The sequence below is a fragment of the Notamacropus eugenii genome, chromosome 3 (genome assembly GCF_028372415.1).
Source record: "Notamacropus eugenii isolate mMacEug1 chromosome 3, mMacEug1.pri_v2, whole genome shotgun sequence".
Lineage (NCBI taxonomy): Eukaryota > Metazoa > Chordata > Mammalia > Diprotodontia > Macropodidae > Notamacropus > Notamacropus eugenii.
The window spans coordinates 425,800,369-425,818,388 of record NC_092874.1 but is presented as its reverse complement, the minus strand read 5'-3'; the positions used below and the strand labels follow the sequence as shown (position 1 = coordinate 425,818,388).

At 40.3% G+C, this 18,020-nt stretch overlaps 1 protein-coding gene across 3 annotated transcripts in view; it reads left to right on the top strand.

The window, feature by feature from the left end:
- LOC140497398 (uncharacterized) overlaps positions 1 to 15,395 on the top strand; it is a 42,694-nt gene extending 27,299 nt beyond the window's left edge. For all 3 annotated transcript variants that reach the window (XR_011964665.1, XR_011964666.1, XR_011964663.1), the window contains 3 exons: positions 241 to 573; positions 2,602 to 2,694; positions 15,117 to 15,395. The gene's annotated coding sequence lies outside the window, so the exon portion shown is untranslated. The remainder of the gene's footprint in view (positions 1 to 240; positions 574 to 2,601; positions 2,695 to 15,116) is intronic.
- The last annotated feature ends 2,625 nt before the right edge of the window (positions 15,396 to 18,020 follow it).

The window sequence follows — 18,020 nt, the reverse complement described above, 5'->3', positions numbered from 1 at the left end:
GAGCAAACTATTTTTTGGTTAAACCCTATGGCAAAAACTGGGAAAAGAACTATATGACAGGTGCAATGTGGGACGTTGAGGAAGCTTAGACTTAAAGGGCACAGCAGTACCAAGGTGCCCTAGAAAAGCTAAAAGTAGAGTTATAGGGTTGATAATGTTATTATTTGCTACTCTACACTTTTCTTCTACTTGAATAATTTGCTTCTGTTCAGTCATGTCTTTTTTTTCTCTCTGACCAAGATTATGCTTAGGCAGGGCTCGGGTCCCAGAATGAGCCCCTTCGCCTGCCCCAGGAGAAGACCTTCAGCTCCAGAGGATGAACTGAGATGAGGAGAATAAGGGCATTTCATGACCCACTGGTCAAGATCACTGAGGACATGGTTATTGATGATGTATAACCCCAAGAAAATGCGAGCCACCCATCTGAAATCCAGAATTCAAAAGCTCTTGGAGATATGAAGAAACTCTCTGGTTCTATAAAAGAAATAAACCTAAAATAAAAGGGTCAAGACCTTTTTAACAACTAGATTTCCAGAAAGAGGATAGAGATAAGTAAGCCTGGGACTTTTAGAGGTAATAGCCTTCAGTCTACTCTTGAACTGCCAGAAAAAGCACAGAGTGTCTCCCTTGAGCTCTCCAGGGTCCTGATATACTTCCCTCGGCAGCCCTCTGATCCAATGGGTCAAAGCCCTCTCAAATTCTGTGCCTCTTCTATTGCCTGTGGTTACCTTGAATCTCACTCTTCTCACTTCAACTGCCCCAATACCATCTGGCTGGCCCAACCTGCTTTCATCCTTTGACCCAATACAGATGGATTAGGGAAATTCAGTCTCCTAACACTATAATTTTTTTGTGGGCATTTCCAATTCCCACGACCAAGGTTGCAGAATTCAGTAGCCTCATACTATCTGCCTCAACTTCTGTTATCTACAAGAGGGTCTTGGATGGGATAGGGAAGTAAGGGTGGGCAATGTATGTGCCTGCAAATAGTAATGTCCCTTCCTAGAGGCATGAGTAAGAGTAGTAAAAACTTTTCCATTCCAGTTATCAGTCTTCCTTGGATATCTTGATCATGGGCCACTGCTAGTGAGGGGAGGTAAATGAGATACAAGACTCTGGACTTGACCCTTCATGAGCTGGGTTTCTTCATACCCCTGTTGTCAAGATCCTCCACAATCTGGCTCTATGTACCTCTTCAGTCTTGAATACCACTATTTCTCTAGGGGAATTAGTCACACAACACAACCCATGCATTCTTACCTCCATGCCTTTGCTCATGCTGCTTCCCTTCCCTAAAATGCCCTTCTCACCCTTTCTTGACTGATTCAAAGACCTTTGAGGTTCAAATTGAATCCCACATTTTCCATGAATTCCTTTCTGACTGCCCTAGCCCTCAGCAATCTCTATTTCCTCTGAACTCCTATTGTTACCATATTAAGAAAGCCAGAGCAGCTGAACTATAGAACCAGAAGGCAGCAGCCACAGCTAATAGCCCTAAGGACTGCATCAACCTCTCTTCAGCTCTCCAGTTGACTGCTAGATAAAAGCAAGGAGAGCTAGAACCTTGGGGATAGTGTTTGATACAGCCTGGCCATTGTGCTGCAATTGCAGAACTGATTGTCTTAGAAAGCAGGAGAATAAGAGACCAGGTGAAATCTCTAATGGACAAATCAATGCATTTCAGAGGGCTTGGCATTTCTGGATGAGTTTTCCTGTGTGTCTCTGCCCTCCTCTATGTGAGAGACAGTGTAACAGAGTGGAAAGAATTCTGGTCTTAAATTTTAAATTTTAAATTTAAACATGTGAGTTCAATTATTGGCTCCATTGCTCACTAGTAGAATGACTGTAGGTGATAGAGTGGTTAGAGTGCTGGGCTTGGGAGATTAGAAGATGTGAGTTCAAATCCTCCCTCAGGATTTGTCTCAGTCACTAACTAGCTTTGTGACCATTGGCAAGTCACTTAACTTAAGTCTATCTCATCTGTAAAATGAGAATAACAGTAGTACTTAACTCCCAGAATCTTTACGAGGATCAAATGAGATAATATATGTAAAATGCTTTGCAAACCTCAAAATGCTACATAAATGCTAGCTGTTATTATATTTCCCAGCCTCTATTTTCCCAGATGTTAAATAAGGGTAATGATATTTATGCTTGTCTATCCTACAGGGTTTTGTGAGGAAAACACTTTGTAAAACTTAAAGTGCTATAGAAATGTAAATTGTCATAAATATTGTGTGCGTTCCTATACAAGCTATCCTATATCTTAGGCAATGATAATTCTCTGTCAAAATGTTAATGATAATAGCTAGCATGTATGTAGCACCTTAAGTTTTGCAAAGTGCTTTTTATACACATATAGATTATCTCATTTGATTCCCACAACAACCCTAGTGGGGAGCTGCTATTAATATTCTTATTTTTTGGGTAAGAAAATAAAAACAGACAGAGGTTAAGTGACTTGCCTCAGAGCTGCTAAGTATCTGAGGAAGGATATGAACTCAGGTCTTCCTTACTCCAGGTCCAACTTTCTCAAGGATGCCATTTAGTGACCTCTCACACTAGCTGTTCTCTTAATGATCCCCTTCTCTATTCTTTCAGACAATCAAAGATCACAGGACAAGGTAGTGAGATCCTGATACCTGTGCTATTTATCCCTCCGGGAGCAAACTTCCATTTTGTATACTAGTTCAAGTAAGTGGATCCTCTCCTTGACTCTATCTATGCATGGTATCCAAGTCTCCTAGTACTGGAAGTACTAGAATTACTATCTTGTCCTTCCATGAATGACCCCTAAATTCTAATCTTTAGGAAAGTTAGGAGGAGAAGATGGTTTTAGGATAATTCATTCTGTTTCGAACATCTTAAGCTTCAGGTGCTGGTGTGTCAATGAGGTGAAGAATTGTAATAGTTTGGAGGTGGGAAAAATCATGGACATTTATTGAGTAGGAATGAAGGAATGAAAAAATAGATGAAGCAACGAATGAAGCATTTATTAAGTCTTATTGTGTGTGAAGCTCTGGGGAAACAAATAGAAAAGTATATTCCTTGTCTCAAGTAGCCCACGTTCCAGTGGGGGAGACAACACCACTGCAAGTCAGATGGAGAAGTGCTATGGTCCTTAGGGTGCAGCAGCAAGCAGATATTAATGCTTCTTCTTTACTGGCATTTGCATTGACAAAATTCACACTAGCCCTTGATGCTGAATCACTTGACAGCACCTGAGGTACCAAGGACTCTGATAGCAAGAACTGTCTCTTTGGGGCCTTTAGCAACTGCGGCTGTTGCACTTGCAGGAGTAATTGCCAGGCTGCATCTCCATAGGGGCCACCTCCCAGGACCATGTCTGAAGGCACTGGGCTGAAAGGATTGCAATTCTGAAGGCTCTTGGATCCAGGTTCCTAGATTTTCCCACCAATGTCTTAGGGAAGATGGTAGTTGAGGTGGTGGCAATGGCCTGACTGTCTCTGTCTCTCTGTCTCTCTCTGTCTCTCCTCTCCCTTACTTTTTCTTTCCTCTCCCATCTCTATCTGTCTCTCTTAGCACCTTGCTGTTTCCCCTAACTTGCATTGTCTATCCCATATACGGCAGCTAGTTGACATTTGGTAGGAATGGCTATTCCCTTCTCCACAGGAGTTGCTTCACTGACTGATAGCTGCAAGAGTCTGCTGCAAGCAGGGTTGGTGATCTGGTGGTGGGAAGATATCACTCTTAGAACTCCTATGCCCACCTGCCTGTTAATGGAAGTTAGTCAGCAGCCATTGCTGGTGGTGATGAAGAAAGTGGGCTCCCTTTCCACAAAGGCTTCTCTCTTCAATAATGGTGTGCAGGCTGAGATGAAAAGAGATGTGATGGTCTGGAGAAGCCTCACTATTCCTAAGGTTCTTGGACTCAGAGTCCTGAGTTGTCCCCATGGGGTGGGGGGGAGAGAGTGATGGTAGTCAAAGTGGTGGTGCTGACTTGATTTGTTTGGCACATGCTTCCTCCTATCTCTCCCTCATGGTCAGCTAGGCTCATTTGCCTACCTCATGTGTGATTGAGATGTGCCTGGGAATAAGGGTTCAGGCTCTGGAGAAAACCAAGTCCTGAAGGAGTGCTATGCTTGCGGGGGGGTGGGGGGGAAGGGCTGGGAGAGGATACAGGAATCAATCAGCACCTTCTTCTACCTGACAGAATCCTGCACAACTCTGACCCTCATTTCATTTCAAAGGCAACCTCTCTTTCTGGTCTGGTGTGCCAGCAGTTCTCATATGAGACTACCACACTGCTGTCTGGGAATCCAGAAGTCCTAGGCACCCCTCCCATTCTCTCTGCCAATCCCTCAGCTTCTACCCAGCTGACGCCAAATCTTCCATGATTTGCCTAGTCCTATGTTCCTTGCCAGGATAGGTGGGTCTTGTCACTTGCTGAAAGACACAGCAATGGGCAGTGGGAAGGAAGGGATGCCAGCAACTCTGATGGCACCATCAGTACCACCCACTACAGCCCTGGGGAACTATGGCTGCCAGGAGGTGGCCATTGTCCCCTGGCTGCCTTCCAAGAAGATGGCTTCATGCCCATAGAATATTTCCTGACAAAGTAAATAGGGTCTACCAGCTCTCTAGCCTCAGAAGGTCAGACATGAATAGCCATGGGACCAGCAGGGTTCATCTGGGGCAAACACTCAGAATATATGGGGACTGTAAACGAGATGTGGTGGAGTGGCGGGGGGGGGGGGGGGGGGGGGGGGGGGCGCAACATAAATTGGCCAGCAGAGACAACCACTCTGCATGTGCCTGAAGCCTTGGCTATGATGTTCCCTTGGATACTAGAGCCAGGGAATTAGAAGGATGGTCAGTGGAAATCTGCAAATAAAATTAAGCAACTGAGAAAATTCCATGGAGGGAGACATTCAGGGTAGCCTGTAGAGAGAGCTATGTGAAAGTGAGTAAGAGAAGGTCCCTTTAATCAACTCATATTGATTAAAGACCTTCTGTGTGTAAAGAGTTCTGGTCAGCTGTGAAGGAGACAATGAAGTATAATTAATAGAATTTCTTGAATTCTAAGTGACTGGAGAAGTCAAGTAGTCCAACCTCCTGCCCGATGTATGAATTAATTCATTCATGCAATGGATCTTCACTCAATACCAATTATGTGTTGGTTTCTGTACCTCCAGTCTCTCCTTTATTAAATCTTTCTTCCACATAGGTGCAAGACTAAAGTATAAGTGTGAGGTGTCACTCCATTTAACAAGAAAAATCTGTGGCCCCTCCTTTTGTCAAGGAGAAAATAAGATGTCCTCTGTTTGGCCTCTAAAGCACTTTACAATTTGGCTCCCACCAAACCAAATTTTCAGAATGATTGCATATTATTCCCTGATAAAGACTGTACATTCTAACTAATATGATCAGGCTATTCCTGATAATGAATACCACATGCCTTTGCCCAGATTATCTCTCCTGTAATGTTCTTCCTCCTAACCTTTATCTCTTATAATACCTAGCTCCCTTTAAAACACAACTCAGGTGTGAATCTCCTTCCTGTAGAGGAAGTCTTCCCTAATCACCAGTGGTTAGTAATCTCTCCCCACCTCCACTAGTATTTATACACCTGTGAGCACGAACACAGCAATTTGGAACTATGCCCAAAGGGTTACAGAAGTGTGCATACCCTTTGACCCAGCAATTCCGCTGCTAGGACTCTATCCTAAAGAGATCATAGAAATGGGAAAGGGTCCCACATGTACAAAAATATTTATAGCAGCTCTCTTTGTGGTGACCAAAAACTGGAAATCAAGGAGATGCCCATCAATTGGGGAATGGCTGAACAAGTTTGGTGTATGAATGTAACAGAATACTATTGTGCTATGAGAAACAATGAATAGGAAGACTTCAGAGAAACCTGGAAAGACTTATATGAACTGATGCTGAGTGAAAGGAGCAGAACCAGGAGAACTTTGTACACAGCAACAACCACAGTGTGTGAGGAATTTTTCAGGAAGACTTAGTACTTCATTGAAATGCATGGACTTGAAAATTTTCTAGTGGACTCATGAGGCAAAATGCTTTCCACATCCAGAGAAAGAACTATGGAATGGGATCGCAGATAGAAACAGATCATTTTCTTTTGTATTATATTTTGTTTTGTTTTGTTTTGTTTTATGGTTTCTCCCATTCGTTTTAATTCTTCTATGCAACATGCATTTAATAGGAGGGTACGTGTAGAACCCATATAAAATTTTACACCATCTCAGGGAGGGAGTGGGGAAGGAGGGGGGAATGATGGGGAGGGAGTGGAAGAAAATCTAAGATATATAGAAGTGATTGTCAAACACTGAAAATAAATAAAATAATTCAACAACAACAACAACAACAAAAAAAAACAGTGAGCCTAAATCCTGGGAATGGAAGACAGGTTGGAAATAGAAGATTCCCTCACAACCAGGAGTCATCAATAGCTGTCTTAGGGCAGAAGCACATGAAAATTACATGTACAATACTAATGAGGCTCAAGAAGAGAATTCTAAGAGTAAATATTCCCTGCCCCGAAAGAAGGCAGCAGCCAGGATACCAGCAGTCTTATGTCTGGAGAAGGACATGAGATATGCCTATATTTCCCAATGTGGCTAAGAGGAGAAGTTTTTTTTTTTTAAATAATTTTTATAACTTTAATAATTTTTAATAATTAATTTATTTTAGTTCTCAACATTCACTTCCATAAGATTCTGAGTTTTAAAATTTCTCCTCCTACCTCTCCTCTCCTTCCCCCAAGATGGTAATCTGACATAGACTTTACTTATGCATTCATATTAAACATATTTTCACATTAGTCATGATGTAAAGAAAAGAAACAAGACAAAATGGCAAAAAGAAAAGGAGAGCAATAGAATCCTTCCATCTGCATTCACTCCAAAGTTCTTTCCTTGGATGTGGATAGCATTTTCCATGGTGAGTCTTAGATCTTGGACAACATTCATAAACCCACTACTTCTGTGTGGAGGATGGGAGAGAGTGAACTTTTGATTTCCTAGGTAGTATGAACCTGGAATATAAGATAGGTTTCTGAGATACTTAGAGAGTAACCTCAAGTTCAAGAGTTTGAAGATCTGGCCTTCTAATGAGAGAAAGGAAGTTCCTAAAAAGTATACCTCTTGGAGAGAGCAATAAACAATCCATTTGGTCCCTGAAACCAAAGGACCATTAAGGAATTAAAGTCATGATGTGGATTGTTAAGACCTGAACTTTATTCTCCACTATTAACATGAGTCATTTAGACAGTGCAGGCCCATTGGTAAGATTAGCCTGTCCAACTGCTCCATACTGATATTGCCTTCTGGGTGGAGTCCAAACCTCATTTAGATCCTGTGAGCCTTAGAGGGATTTTATGGGTCCATATGGGAGGGAAGGATTCACCAGAATGTCAGGATGTTGCCAAAGCAATCACCATTTCAGTGCTCTTCTAAGAAGAATTCTAATCAGGGTGGTGCTGAGTCAGAAGGATTTGAGTATCCTGGTGGAAAAATAGTTCCCAATAAGAAGAAAGAACTATTAACTGTTCAAGAATTCTTGAAATATGTTCTCTAATAGGTTACTGTTAGTTTTTTTTCACTTTCTGTGGGGTGAAATAAAGATTGTCTTGAATCCAAAATGCATTTGTTACCTTTAGTGCTTGTATAGGAGCTGGGGAATCTATTACCCACATTTGTAAAAATCTGCACATAAACCATATACAAGCTATATTCATATCTTTCCCAGAATAAACTCTTAGTGAAGGATTATGATGAGTTAAAGAATTAGTGATGTTTTAGGGTAGCTTCCCAGATTGAACCTGGTCAATGTGAACCCAGATATTGGAGGACCCTGGGCCATGGGTTGCATACCAAATGGTATAAACAATAAAAAGTAGATAAGTAAAAACAATAGGAGCCAAGAGGTAGGGATGAAGGCTGCCATGTAGGATGGTTGGAGAAATCTTCATGAAGGAGTTATATAAAATTTGATCTGTATTAAAGTACAGATAGTATTTAAATATGTAGAGAATTAGAGATGGGAGAAATGGAAGGAGGAAAGTACTGAATGTAGGAAGGTGCCAAAACCATTCACGAAACAGTGAATAAATTGTTTTGATTCAATGTTTGACTGGCGTCTTCTTCATAAAGTTTCCCCCCTTTATTCCAGGCTATATTCCTATATTGGCTTCCACTTCTCTGAACTCTTTGTTTTTTAAAATTTTATTTGTTTTCAGTGTTCTACAATTACTTCCATATATCTTAAATTTTTTTCCCTCCCTCCCACTCCTTCCCCCCTACCTCCCCACTCCCTCCCTGAGATAGCATATAATTTTATATAGGTTCTACATATACATTCCTATTAAATACATTTTCACGTTTGTCATGTTGCATAGAAGAATTAAAATGAATGGGAGAAATCACAAAACAAACCAAAACATAATACAAAAGAAAATGATCTGCTTCATTCTGCAATCAAACTGCAATGAAGTACTAAGTCTACCAGAAAAGTTCCTCACACGCTGTGCTTGTTGCTGTGTACAAAGTTCTCCTGGTTCTGCTCCTTTCACTCAGCATCAGTTCATATAAGTCTTTACAGGTCTCTCTGAAGTCTTCCTGTTCATCATTTCTTAAAGCACAATAGTATTCCATTACATTCATATACCACAATTTATTCATCCATTCCCCAGTTGATGGACTTCCCCTTGATTTCCAGTTTTTGGCCACCACAAAGAGAGCTGCTATAAATATTTTTGTACATGTGGGACCCTTTGTCATTTTTATGATCTCTTGGGGATACAGTCCTAGCAGTGGTATTGCTAGGTTGTAGGGTATACACATTTTTGTAGCCTTTTGGCCATAGTTCCAAATTGCTCTCCAGAATGGTTGGATCAGCTCACAGCTCCACCAACAATGAATTAGTGTTCCAACTCTCCCACATCTTCTCCAACATTTTTCATTTTCCTGTTTTGTCATGCTAGCCAATCTGATAGGTGTGATATAGTACCTCAGAGTTGTTTTGATTTGCATCTCTCTAATCAATAGTGATTTATAGCATTTTTTCATATGACTATAAATAGCTTTAATTTCTTCCTCTGAAAATTCCCTGTTCATATCCTTTGGCCATTTATCAATTGGGGAATGACTTGTATTCTTGTACATTTAACTCAGTTCTCTATATATTTTAGAAATAAGGCCTTTATCACAGACGCTAGTTGCAAAAATTCTTTCCCAGTTTTCTGCTTCCCTCCTAATCTTGGTTGCATTGGGTTTGTTTGTGCAAAAACTTTTAAATTTAATGTAATCAAAATCATCCATTTTGCATTTTATAACATTCTCTATCTCTTGTTTGGTCATAAATTTCTCCATTCTCCATAAATCTGACAAATACGCTATTCCTTGCTCCCCTAATTTGTTTATAGTACCAGTCTTTATACCTAGATCATGTATCCATTTGGACTTTATTCTTGTATGTGGTGTCAGGCATTGGTCTATGCCCAGTTTCTGCCACACTGTTATCCAATTTTCCCTGCAATTATTGTCAAACAATGAGTTCTTATCCAGAAGCTGGGATCCTTGGGTTTATCAAACAGTAAATTGCGATATTCATTAACTACTGTATCTTGAGTACCTAACCTATTCCATTGCTCTACCCCTGTTTCTTAGCCAGTATCAAGTTCTCAGTGGCACATGGCACATACACAAAAACTGACCATGTACTAGGCCACAAAAACCTCACAATCCAGTGCAGAAAGGCAGAGATAGTCAATGCATCCTTCTCAGATCAAAATGCAATAAAAATTATATGTACTAAAAGGCCATAGAAATATAAACCAAAAACTAATTGGAAACTAAACAATCTAATCCTAAAGAATGAGTGGGTTAAACAACAAATTATAAAAACAATCAACAATTTCATTCAAGAGAATGACAATAATGCGACAACCTACCAAATCTTATGGGCTACTTCAAAAGCAGTTCTCAGGGTAAGTTTTATATCTTTGAAGTCCTACATGAATAAAATAGAGAAAGAGGAGATCAATGAATTGGGCACTTCTCTGAACTCTTAAGACATTTATTGTTTGTATCATAACTTTTGCTTTTAATATGTTACATTCTATTGTCCTTTAGTTGTATCTTTTGTGTGTCTCTTGTCTCCCCAACTAGACTTTTTCTGTCTGGAAGGCAAGAATGATGTTTGATATTTGTGTTGTATCACCCTTAGCACCTAGAATAAAGTTTTGGAAATAGTAGTCACTCTTAGATGGAGTGAAAGACATCAGAGAAAATAATCTTGCATTCAGCTTCTTTGAAGGAGCAGTTTTTCTTCTCTACAGTTTTTCTTTCCCTTTTAAGCTCGCTTACCAGCTGCCCCAGATGTTGGATTCTGGAAAGTGGAGCATTTATTTGGGCTACAGCAGGAATGTCATGTCTATTTTCTTATGACAAGAAGGATGACTGTAGCTCCTATCTCTCATCGCATTAGATGCAGGCTCCATCATTAATCCCACTTTTGGAGTTTTCCAAATTCCTAGTGCTCTCTAGTGTTCAGGCCCTCTCATTTCCTTGGGAAAAATTTCCTTATGAAGTACAGAAGTTCTGCATGGTTTCTTGTATTGTTCATCCAGGGACCAATTAGACAAGAAGGCACACACAGTGGGGTTATACTCTACCTCATTCTTTAAGCTCTCTGTGGACTTTTCCATGTATCACTGCTAAACTCTAAGATCTTATTTTGGTCTCTTGTTGCTCAAAAATTGTAGAATTCTTTTCTTTAGGATGAGTATCATTCAAAAAATTCCTTGCAGCCATCTGGTCCATTCCCAAGGTTATGACATAAATAATACAAAAAGGGTATGATTCAGGGATGGGAAACCTTCCATCCTCAAGGTCACATGTGGCCTTCTATGTCCTTGAGTGTGGCCTTTTGACAGAGTGCAAGTTTTACAGAATAAATTCTTTTATTAAGGGGATTTGTTCTGTGAAGTTTGGATTCAGTTAAAAGCTTGCACTTGAGGACCTAGAGAGACACATGTGGCCTCGAGGTCACAGGGTTCCCCACCCCAATATAATCCTATACCAATGAATGTCATTCCATAAAGACTTCTGGGAGAGATTCCATGGCTTTTCTTATTTACCCACTGACATCATCATATAGTTTGAAAAATGTATGGATGCAAATCCTTCTTGACCTTTGATTGCTCCATTGGTAAGAGACCAGCACTTTAATCTTCTTCTGAACTAAGGTGGTAGACAGAAGTCTGTCTCTCTTTCAGAATGGTCAGTGGAATTGTTTTTCTATCCTTCCTCAAAATAGTTGATGTAACTCCCTGTATTTTTCCTTTGTCATGGCTAATTGACATCTAACTCGGGGATTGATGGAACTCTGTACTTTTCCCTTTGCTACTGGAATTTTTTCCCTCAGAATGGTCAATGAGGTGCTATTTTCTCTTTCATGGAATGTAGGATGGTACTCTCTGTATGATTTTCCTCAAAATGGCCAGTGGACTTTGTCATATGACATGATTTGATGGACTTATCCTCAGCTTGAAAGAGTTTATTGGAAGGACTGTCAAGTTGTTTGGGTTTGTTTTTTTTTTTCACTCTCAGACTTCCTCAGGCCCTGGCACACCAAACTACACGTGGCACAGCAGGCTGGGTTGCAAAATATATCCGGCATGGCAGTTGGTAGCAGTTGTGCAATCTCCACCAACTTACGGAAACCACCATAAGATGCTATTAAGGAGGAGACCCTTCTTGGCTAGCCATTCCGGCCACAGCCCCATCCTCAGCTGTTTGTTGCCTTTATACCCCACATGATACCATATGTGGTTCTTGGCTTCAGATCATTTTCCCCTTTCTGGGGGGCCCAGAATGTGTGACTGCTGTTTTCTGATACTGTTTGCACCCAACAATCACCATGGGCTTGTCCTAAGTAGGTGTCCCAAAAGGTTAGGGTGCCAAACATTGATTGGGAGTTTTCTCTTCCTTACCTTCCCTTCACTACAGCATCAAGATCTACTCAGCTCTTAGTTACTCAGTTGTGACAATGCTGGAGAAATCTCTTGGCAAATTAAGGAAAAGGAAAGATAATTGGCCAGAATAAGGAACCAATTGGTAAATCAAACTGATGAGCTCATAGCTTCCTACTCTATTTGGTTCATAGCAACTTCCTCTAGACATCTCTTCCTGTGGAGGTCATTCCTGGGTGGTAAATAGCTTAGTAACTCTCTTGTATCTACATGGGAAATCACAAATAGCTTATCACTCCAGGGGTTAATGGCCTTACTGACTACTCTGGCAGTTCCCTCCACAGCTAGGAATCCTGGCAAAGGAGGAAGAACATCCACTTACCTTGGGCAGGCTAGGTCCCAGAGGGACTCCTCTCCTTAGGGTTGTATCACTGGGTAATCCTAAGTGGTTGAAATTTCTAACACTGTTGCTCATAAGTTTGCATTTGGCATATTACCCAATATTAATCAACCAGGTGACATTATTTAGCTATTACAAAAAGGAATTGATTGAGAAGTTACAATGAGAATAGTAATTACAAAATAATCCCCACAAACCAGTAGGTGTACTCCCTACATTTTTGTGTATATGTACAAGTATGCACATGTACATACACACATACACATACACACACACATAAAATCCATGGGGCAAATGAGCTCAAAAATGCCACACTAGTGATAATACATAGACTTTGGGGGTACTTGTAACTCTTGGCTCTGGGAGTCCTTCTCTCCCTTCAAGGAGTCTCATTAAATTAAATTCAAGGAATGGCATTAGGGATGGATTGATTGCTCCCTTGTTTAGCTGGGCTTGCTTCTTCTAGGTTAGGGTCTTGGCTGAAAAATCACTCCATTGCTGGGCTGTTTATGCCACTAACTCCAAGACTACAAGTGTTGTTGGGGCCTTGGATAGCTACAATGGATTTCCCAGGCTCATAAGTCATGTGGGCACTTTCATCTCAGAATATTTATTCATCTAAGATCAGGAAAGAAGAAACACCACAGAAACAGAAGGGTCATGTGCTCTGGAACACATGGTGGCCTAGTGGGAGACAGATCGTTCTTGTTATTCGTTGTTCTTGACAAGGACCAATGACATCAGGAAAGTGATGTCTTGACTTTCAAGTAAACTGGATTGAAGTGAAGCAGAGATGTGCAAAGTCATGAGCCTCATTCTCTCCTCCAGGGTCATCAGAGTCCAGTAGCAAGACATAGGACAGTATAACTGGCAGTGGCCCTAGATGCAGGGCTGTCAGGGAAGAAAGAAATAGATTATCCTCTCTAATCCTTTGCAAAAACACTCCTTTTTTGCTCACCCTCCCTTGAATATTTTTTTGAAGTCTATTTCTCTGCTCCTCTGTTCTTGATCTTATCTCATTCCACTTTTTTGGGGACCAATCTTGCTCTTTCAGTAATTAGTTTATAAAATAAGAGCTATGATGACATTTTAAGACATCTAGTCCAATATTTTTGTTTTCAAAAGGAAGGAACTGAGGCTCAAGGAAATTAAATGACTTGCCCAAAGTCACACAGGTAGCAAATGAGAGAGCTTGGATTAGAACCCAGGTCTCTGACTACAAATCTAGGACCCTTTCCACCACACCTTCAATTTCTTCTCCAATGGCTCTTCCCCATCTCTGAACAAACATACACAAGCTTCCTATTTTAAAAAAAACTTCCTCAAACTCTGCTACTCTGTTAAGTTTTCATTATTTTCTTCTTCCAAACCTTTCAAAAAAGAAATCTATAGTCACTAATTTTTTTATGCTCACCATACATACATTCCCCAGTCCCCTACAATATGACTCATTCTCCAGATTTCACCACCAAGCCTTAGTTGCCTTCTCTTTCTGTACCTGTGGCCTCCTTTTCCCATCATTGAGCTCTTTCTAAAACCTCCATTTGGAGGAAAGGCAGAGCCCAGCCATCCTGCATTGTCTGGATCCCCCTTTAGAGCTAATGCCTTCTCTCTGTTGATTATCTTTGATTTATATGTGCGTATGCACATATATCTTATTTATGTGTAGTTGTTGGCATGTTGTCTCCCCCTTAAGTCACTGAAAATCACATGAGATCTTTGAGGTTTTTTCCTTTCTTTGTATCTCCAGTGTTTAGCACAGTGTCTACCACATAGTAAGTAGGCTCTTAATAAATATTTGCTGATGACTTATTTTCCAGAAAGGTTGTACCAATTCACACCTCCACCAACATTATTAGTGTTACTACTAACAACCATATGGAATAATGCTCAAAATCACTAATAATAAAAAAATACAAATCAAAACAAATGTAGAAAAACTTTATACCCAGCAAATTGGCAAATACATCAAAAGGTAGAAATAATGTTGGATACAAAGATAGACACTCTAATGAGTTGTTGTTAAAATTGCAAACTGGTGCTACCATTTTGGAAGCAATTTGGAATTAAGTAAACAAAGTGGTTAAAATGTCTATACCCTTTGACCCAGAGATTCCACTACTAGGCATGTACCTCATTGATAAGAAAAAAGAGAAAAATCCCATGTACACTAAAATATTTATAGTGACACTTTTTATGGTAGCAAAAAATAAATAAAGTAGATGATCATCAACTGGAGAATGGTTAAACAAATCATGGTACATGATTGTGATGCTATAAGAAACAGTACACATGATGAATACAGAGAACCATGAAAAGACTTAACATGAACTGATGCAAAGTGAAGTAAGCAGAGCCAAGAATAAAATATATAAGTGACTACAATGTATGTGGAAAGAATCCTAAAGCAATTGAAAATGACCATTGCAGAATTATGCAGAACAAAGAAGAGATATGTCCTCTCACTCCTTTGCAAAGCTGATAGAGTATAAGTGGAATCTTTAAGTGTAGAACACTGCAAATATTGTCAATTTTTTTTTAATGTACTAATTTCCTTTACTGATTTTTTTTTCTTGGCTGTCTGCAAGGGAAAGGAGGAAGGATACAGTGGGGAATTTAGCCAATGTAAAAATGAAGCATACCAATAAAAATTTATTTTTAAGAAAACAGTATTTGCATATCTGTCTTCCCATAACCCCTCCATTGTTTCTGTCTTTTATTATTTTAGTCAATTTGATATAACCCCCTTATTTTATAGGTTAAGAAGTTCATAGAATATTATTGTGCTATGAGAAATGATGAACAGAAAAACTTCAGAGAAGCCTGGAAAGATTTATATGAACTGATGCTGAGTGAAAGGAGCAGAACCAGGAGAACTTTGTACACAGCAACAACCATAATGTGCAAAGAATTTTTCTGATAGACTTAGAATTTCATTGAAATGCATGGACTTAAAAAGAAATTTCCAATGGGCTCTTGAGGCAAAATGCTTTCCACATAAAGAGAAAGAACTATGGAATTGGATCGCAGATAGAAACAGACCATTTTCTTTTATATTATATTTTGTTTTGTTTTATGGTTTCTCCCATCCATTTTAATTCTTCTATGCAACATGCATTTAATAGGAAGGTACATGTGGAACCTCTTGTACACCGTCTCAGGGAGGGAGTGGGGAGGGAGGGGGAATGAAGGGGAGGGGGTGGAAAAAAATCTAAGATATATGGAAGTGATTGTTGAACACTGAAAACAAATAAAATAATTCAATAAAAAAAAGTTCATAGACTTAGATCTAGACATAGTACAAAGCTCCAAGATTATCTACTCCAACAACCTTCATTTTAAAGATTAAGAAACTGAGGCCATCTATATTGAATTGCTTGTCTTCCAAGGGGAAGGGGTGGAGAGGGAGGGAGCTAAAGAAGTTGGAACTCAAAGTGTTAGGATCAAATGTAATGTTCTTACCACTGGGAAATAAGAAATACAGGTTAAGGGGTTAAGAAAGCTATCTGGCCCTACAGAACAAAAGAGAAGACGGAGACAAGGGCAGGGAGGGAGGATAGAGGAGAGAGTAGATTGGTCACAGGGGCAACTAGAATGCTTGGGTTTGGGAGGGGGGAGGGGATAAAAGGGGAGAAAATTTGTAACCCAAAATTTTGTGAAAATAAATGTTAAAAGTTAAATAAATAAATAAAAAAGAAACTGAGGCCAAGAGTGTCTTGACCAAGGTCTCACATGCCATAAGTAGATCTGTAATTCAAACCCAGATTTTCTAACTCTGAATCTAGTGGGACGAGGGGTTCCTCACGTCACCAGAGGTACCTCTTATTGGCTCTTATGGTAAGACACCCTTACTTGGTGGGAACCATTTTTATATCATTTTCAATATATTCTTAAAAGATTTCCTATTATAAAAGCATAACCAAACACCTGTAAACATAGACTACCTGATCATCAGATTCACACCTAGGCTCCTGTAGTCAGAGCTGTTCATATAGTTGAAGTGGGAAAACCTAGGGAAAGACAGTCATGTCTCCAACTTTTCTCCTAAAGTCCTTCACAATCTGGCCTCAACCTACCCTTTCAGCCTCATCTTACTACTCCCTTAATTCATTTTAATTCAATAAGCATTTGCTAAGCATGCACATTGTGCACAGTTTAGGACTGAAACCACAAAGGCAAAAAGAGAAAGAGTTTGTGAACCCTGTACTGCAGCCAAACAGGTCTCACAGTTTCTGGGACATACAGGGTACTTTCTTACCTCATGGCCTTTGCTTGCATTGGCTTCCCTCTCTAAGATGCCTTCTCTCCCTTCCCCTACTCCCAGTTCCCAATTGCATCCATCATCATGTTCTCCATTCTTCAAGACTCAGTTCAGTTGCTGCTGCCTCCCAGGCAATCTCCCTCATCTCCCTTCCAGCTAAAAGTGATCTCTCCTTCCTATGAACCCCTAGACTTTCTTTTACCTTGACCATAACACTTACCACATTTTGCAAGTACCCTGGATAACTCCTTTATTAACTAAACTATAAGCCTTTTAAAGATAAGGAGTGTATTTCTCTATCTCCCACAGTGTCTAACAAAGACCCTGACTCCTAGAAGAAGCTCAGTAAATATTCATTGTACAAATGAATGTAGGATATAAGGGTGTAGGGGGTGCCTTTCTGGGAGTGGGCGCTACAGATAACAGAGGGCCAATATAACTAGGATAGGGACAGTATGGTTGAGAGCTCAACATGCACAAGGGTCCATGAGATCAGGAAAATTCAGGAACTGGGAGTTCAGTTTTGCCATGGATCATTTGGGCTTTCTCTCAGGGGGTGAGGGAGACGGGGCTTCCCCACCCTCATTCCTCCTGGAGTCCCTGATGTAAACTTATTAAATCTTATATCTACAGCCACCTAATACTGTTAGCCCTGCCATGTTCCTTCACATCCACTTTGCTTCTGAGAATCAGACTCCAAATCAGAAGGTAATAAAACTGACTGGGGGAGGGAAAGGAGAGAATGGGGCTGGGATAGAAAGCAGAAGAGATTAAAAACCAGTTCTCTGGAGCCAATCCCCTACAGCCTCATTAGGAAGGGTTTTCAAGACTAAGTAGGTGATATGCAATAATTATTGGCTACCACTTCCACCCTAGGGGGAGAGGGCTCATGAAGGAATCCCTCTAGGCAGCTCTATTGCCCTAGCAAGATTCTGACAAGGGAAGAGAATGCATCCTTCTGGGATCCCACTACTACAGCATCTCTCTTTAGGATTCCCAGTCTCTAAGGAGTCAGATGACTATGCACAGATCCCCCAACACCTGCCAACCCTTTCAGATACCTTTTCCTAATCCCACTGCTTTAAACTAACTTCCCACAATTCCCTCAAAATCCTACCTGCCATATGGATTCCTCTGACACAGATTCCCACCCTACATCTCCTTCCCAATAATCCTACCACCATGACTTTCTACAGTGCTGTCATGAGCACCCCACAAACAGACTCTTTTCAGCATATTTGTCCACTCCATTTCCAGCTGTAGAACTCCATACAATCCTGTCCAATACCACTAAAGTAGAAAGAACATTGGGTCTAGATTTAGAGATTTACATTCAAATCCTGCTTCAGATGCTATCAATGTAACATTAAGCCAGTCATAACCACCCTGGATCTCAGTGTT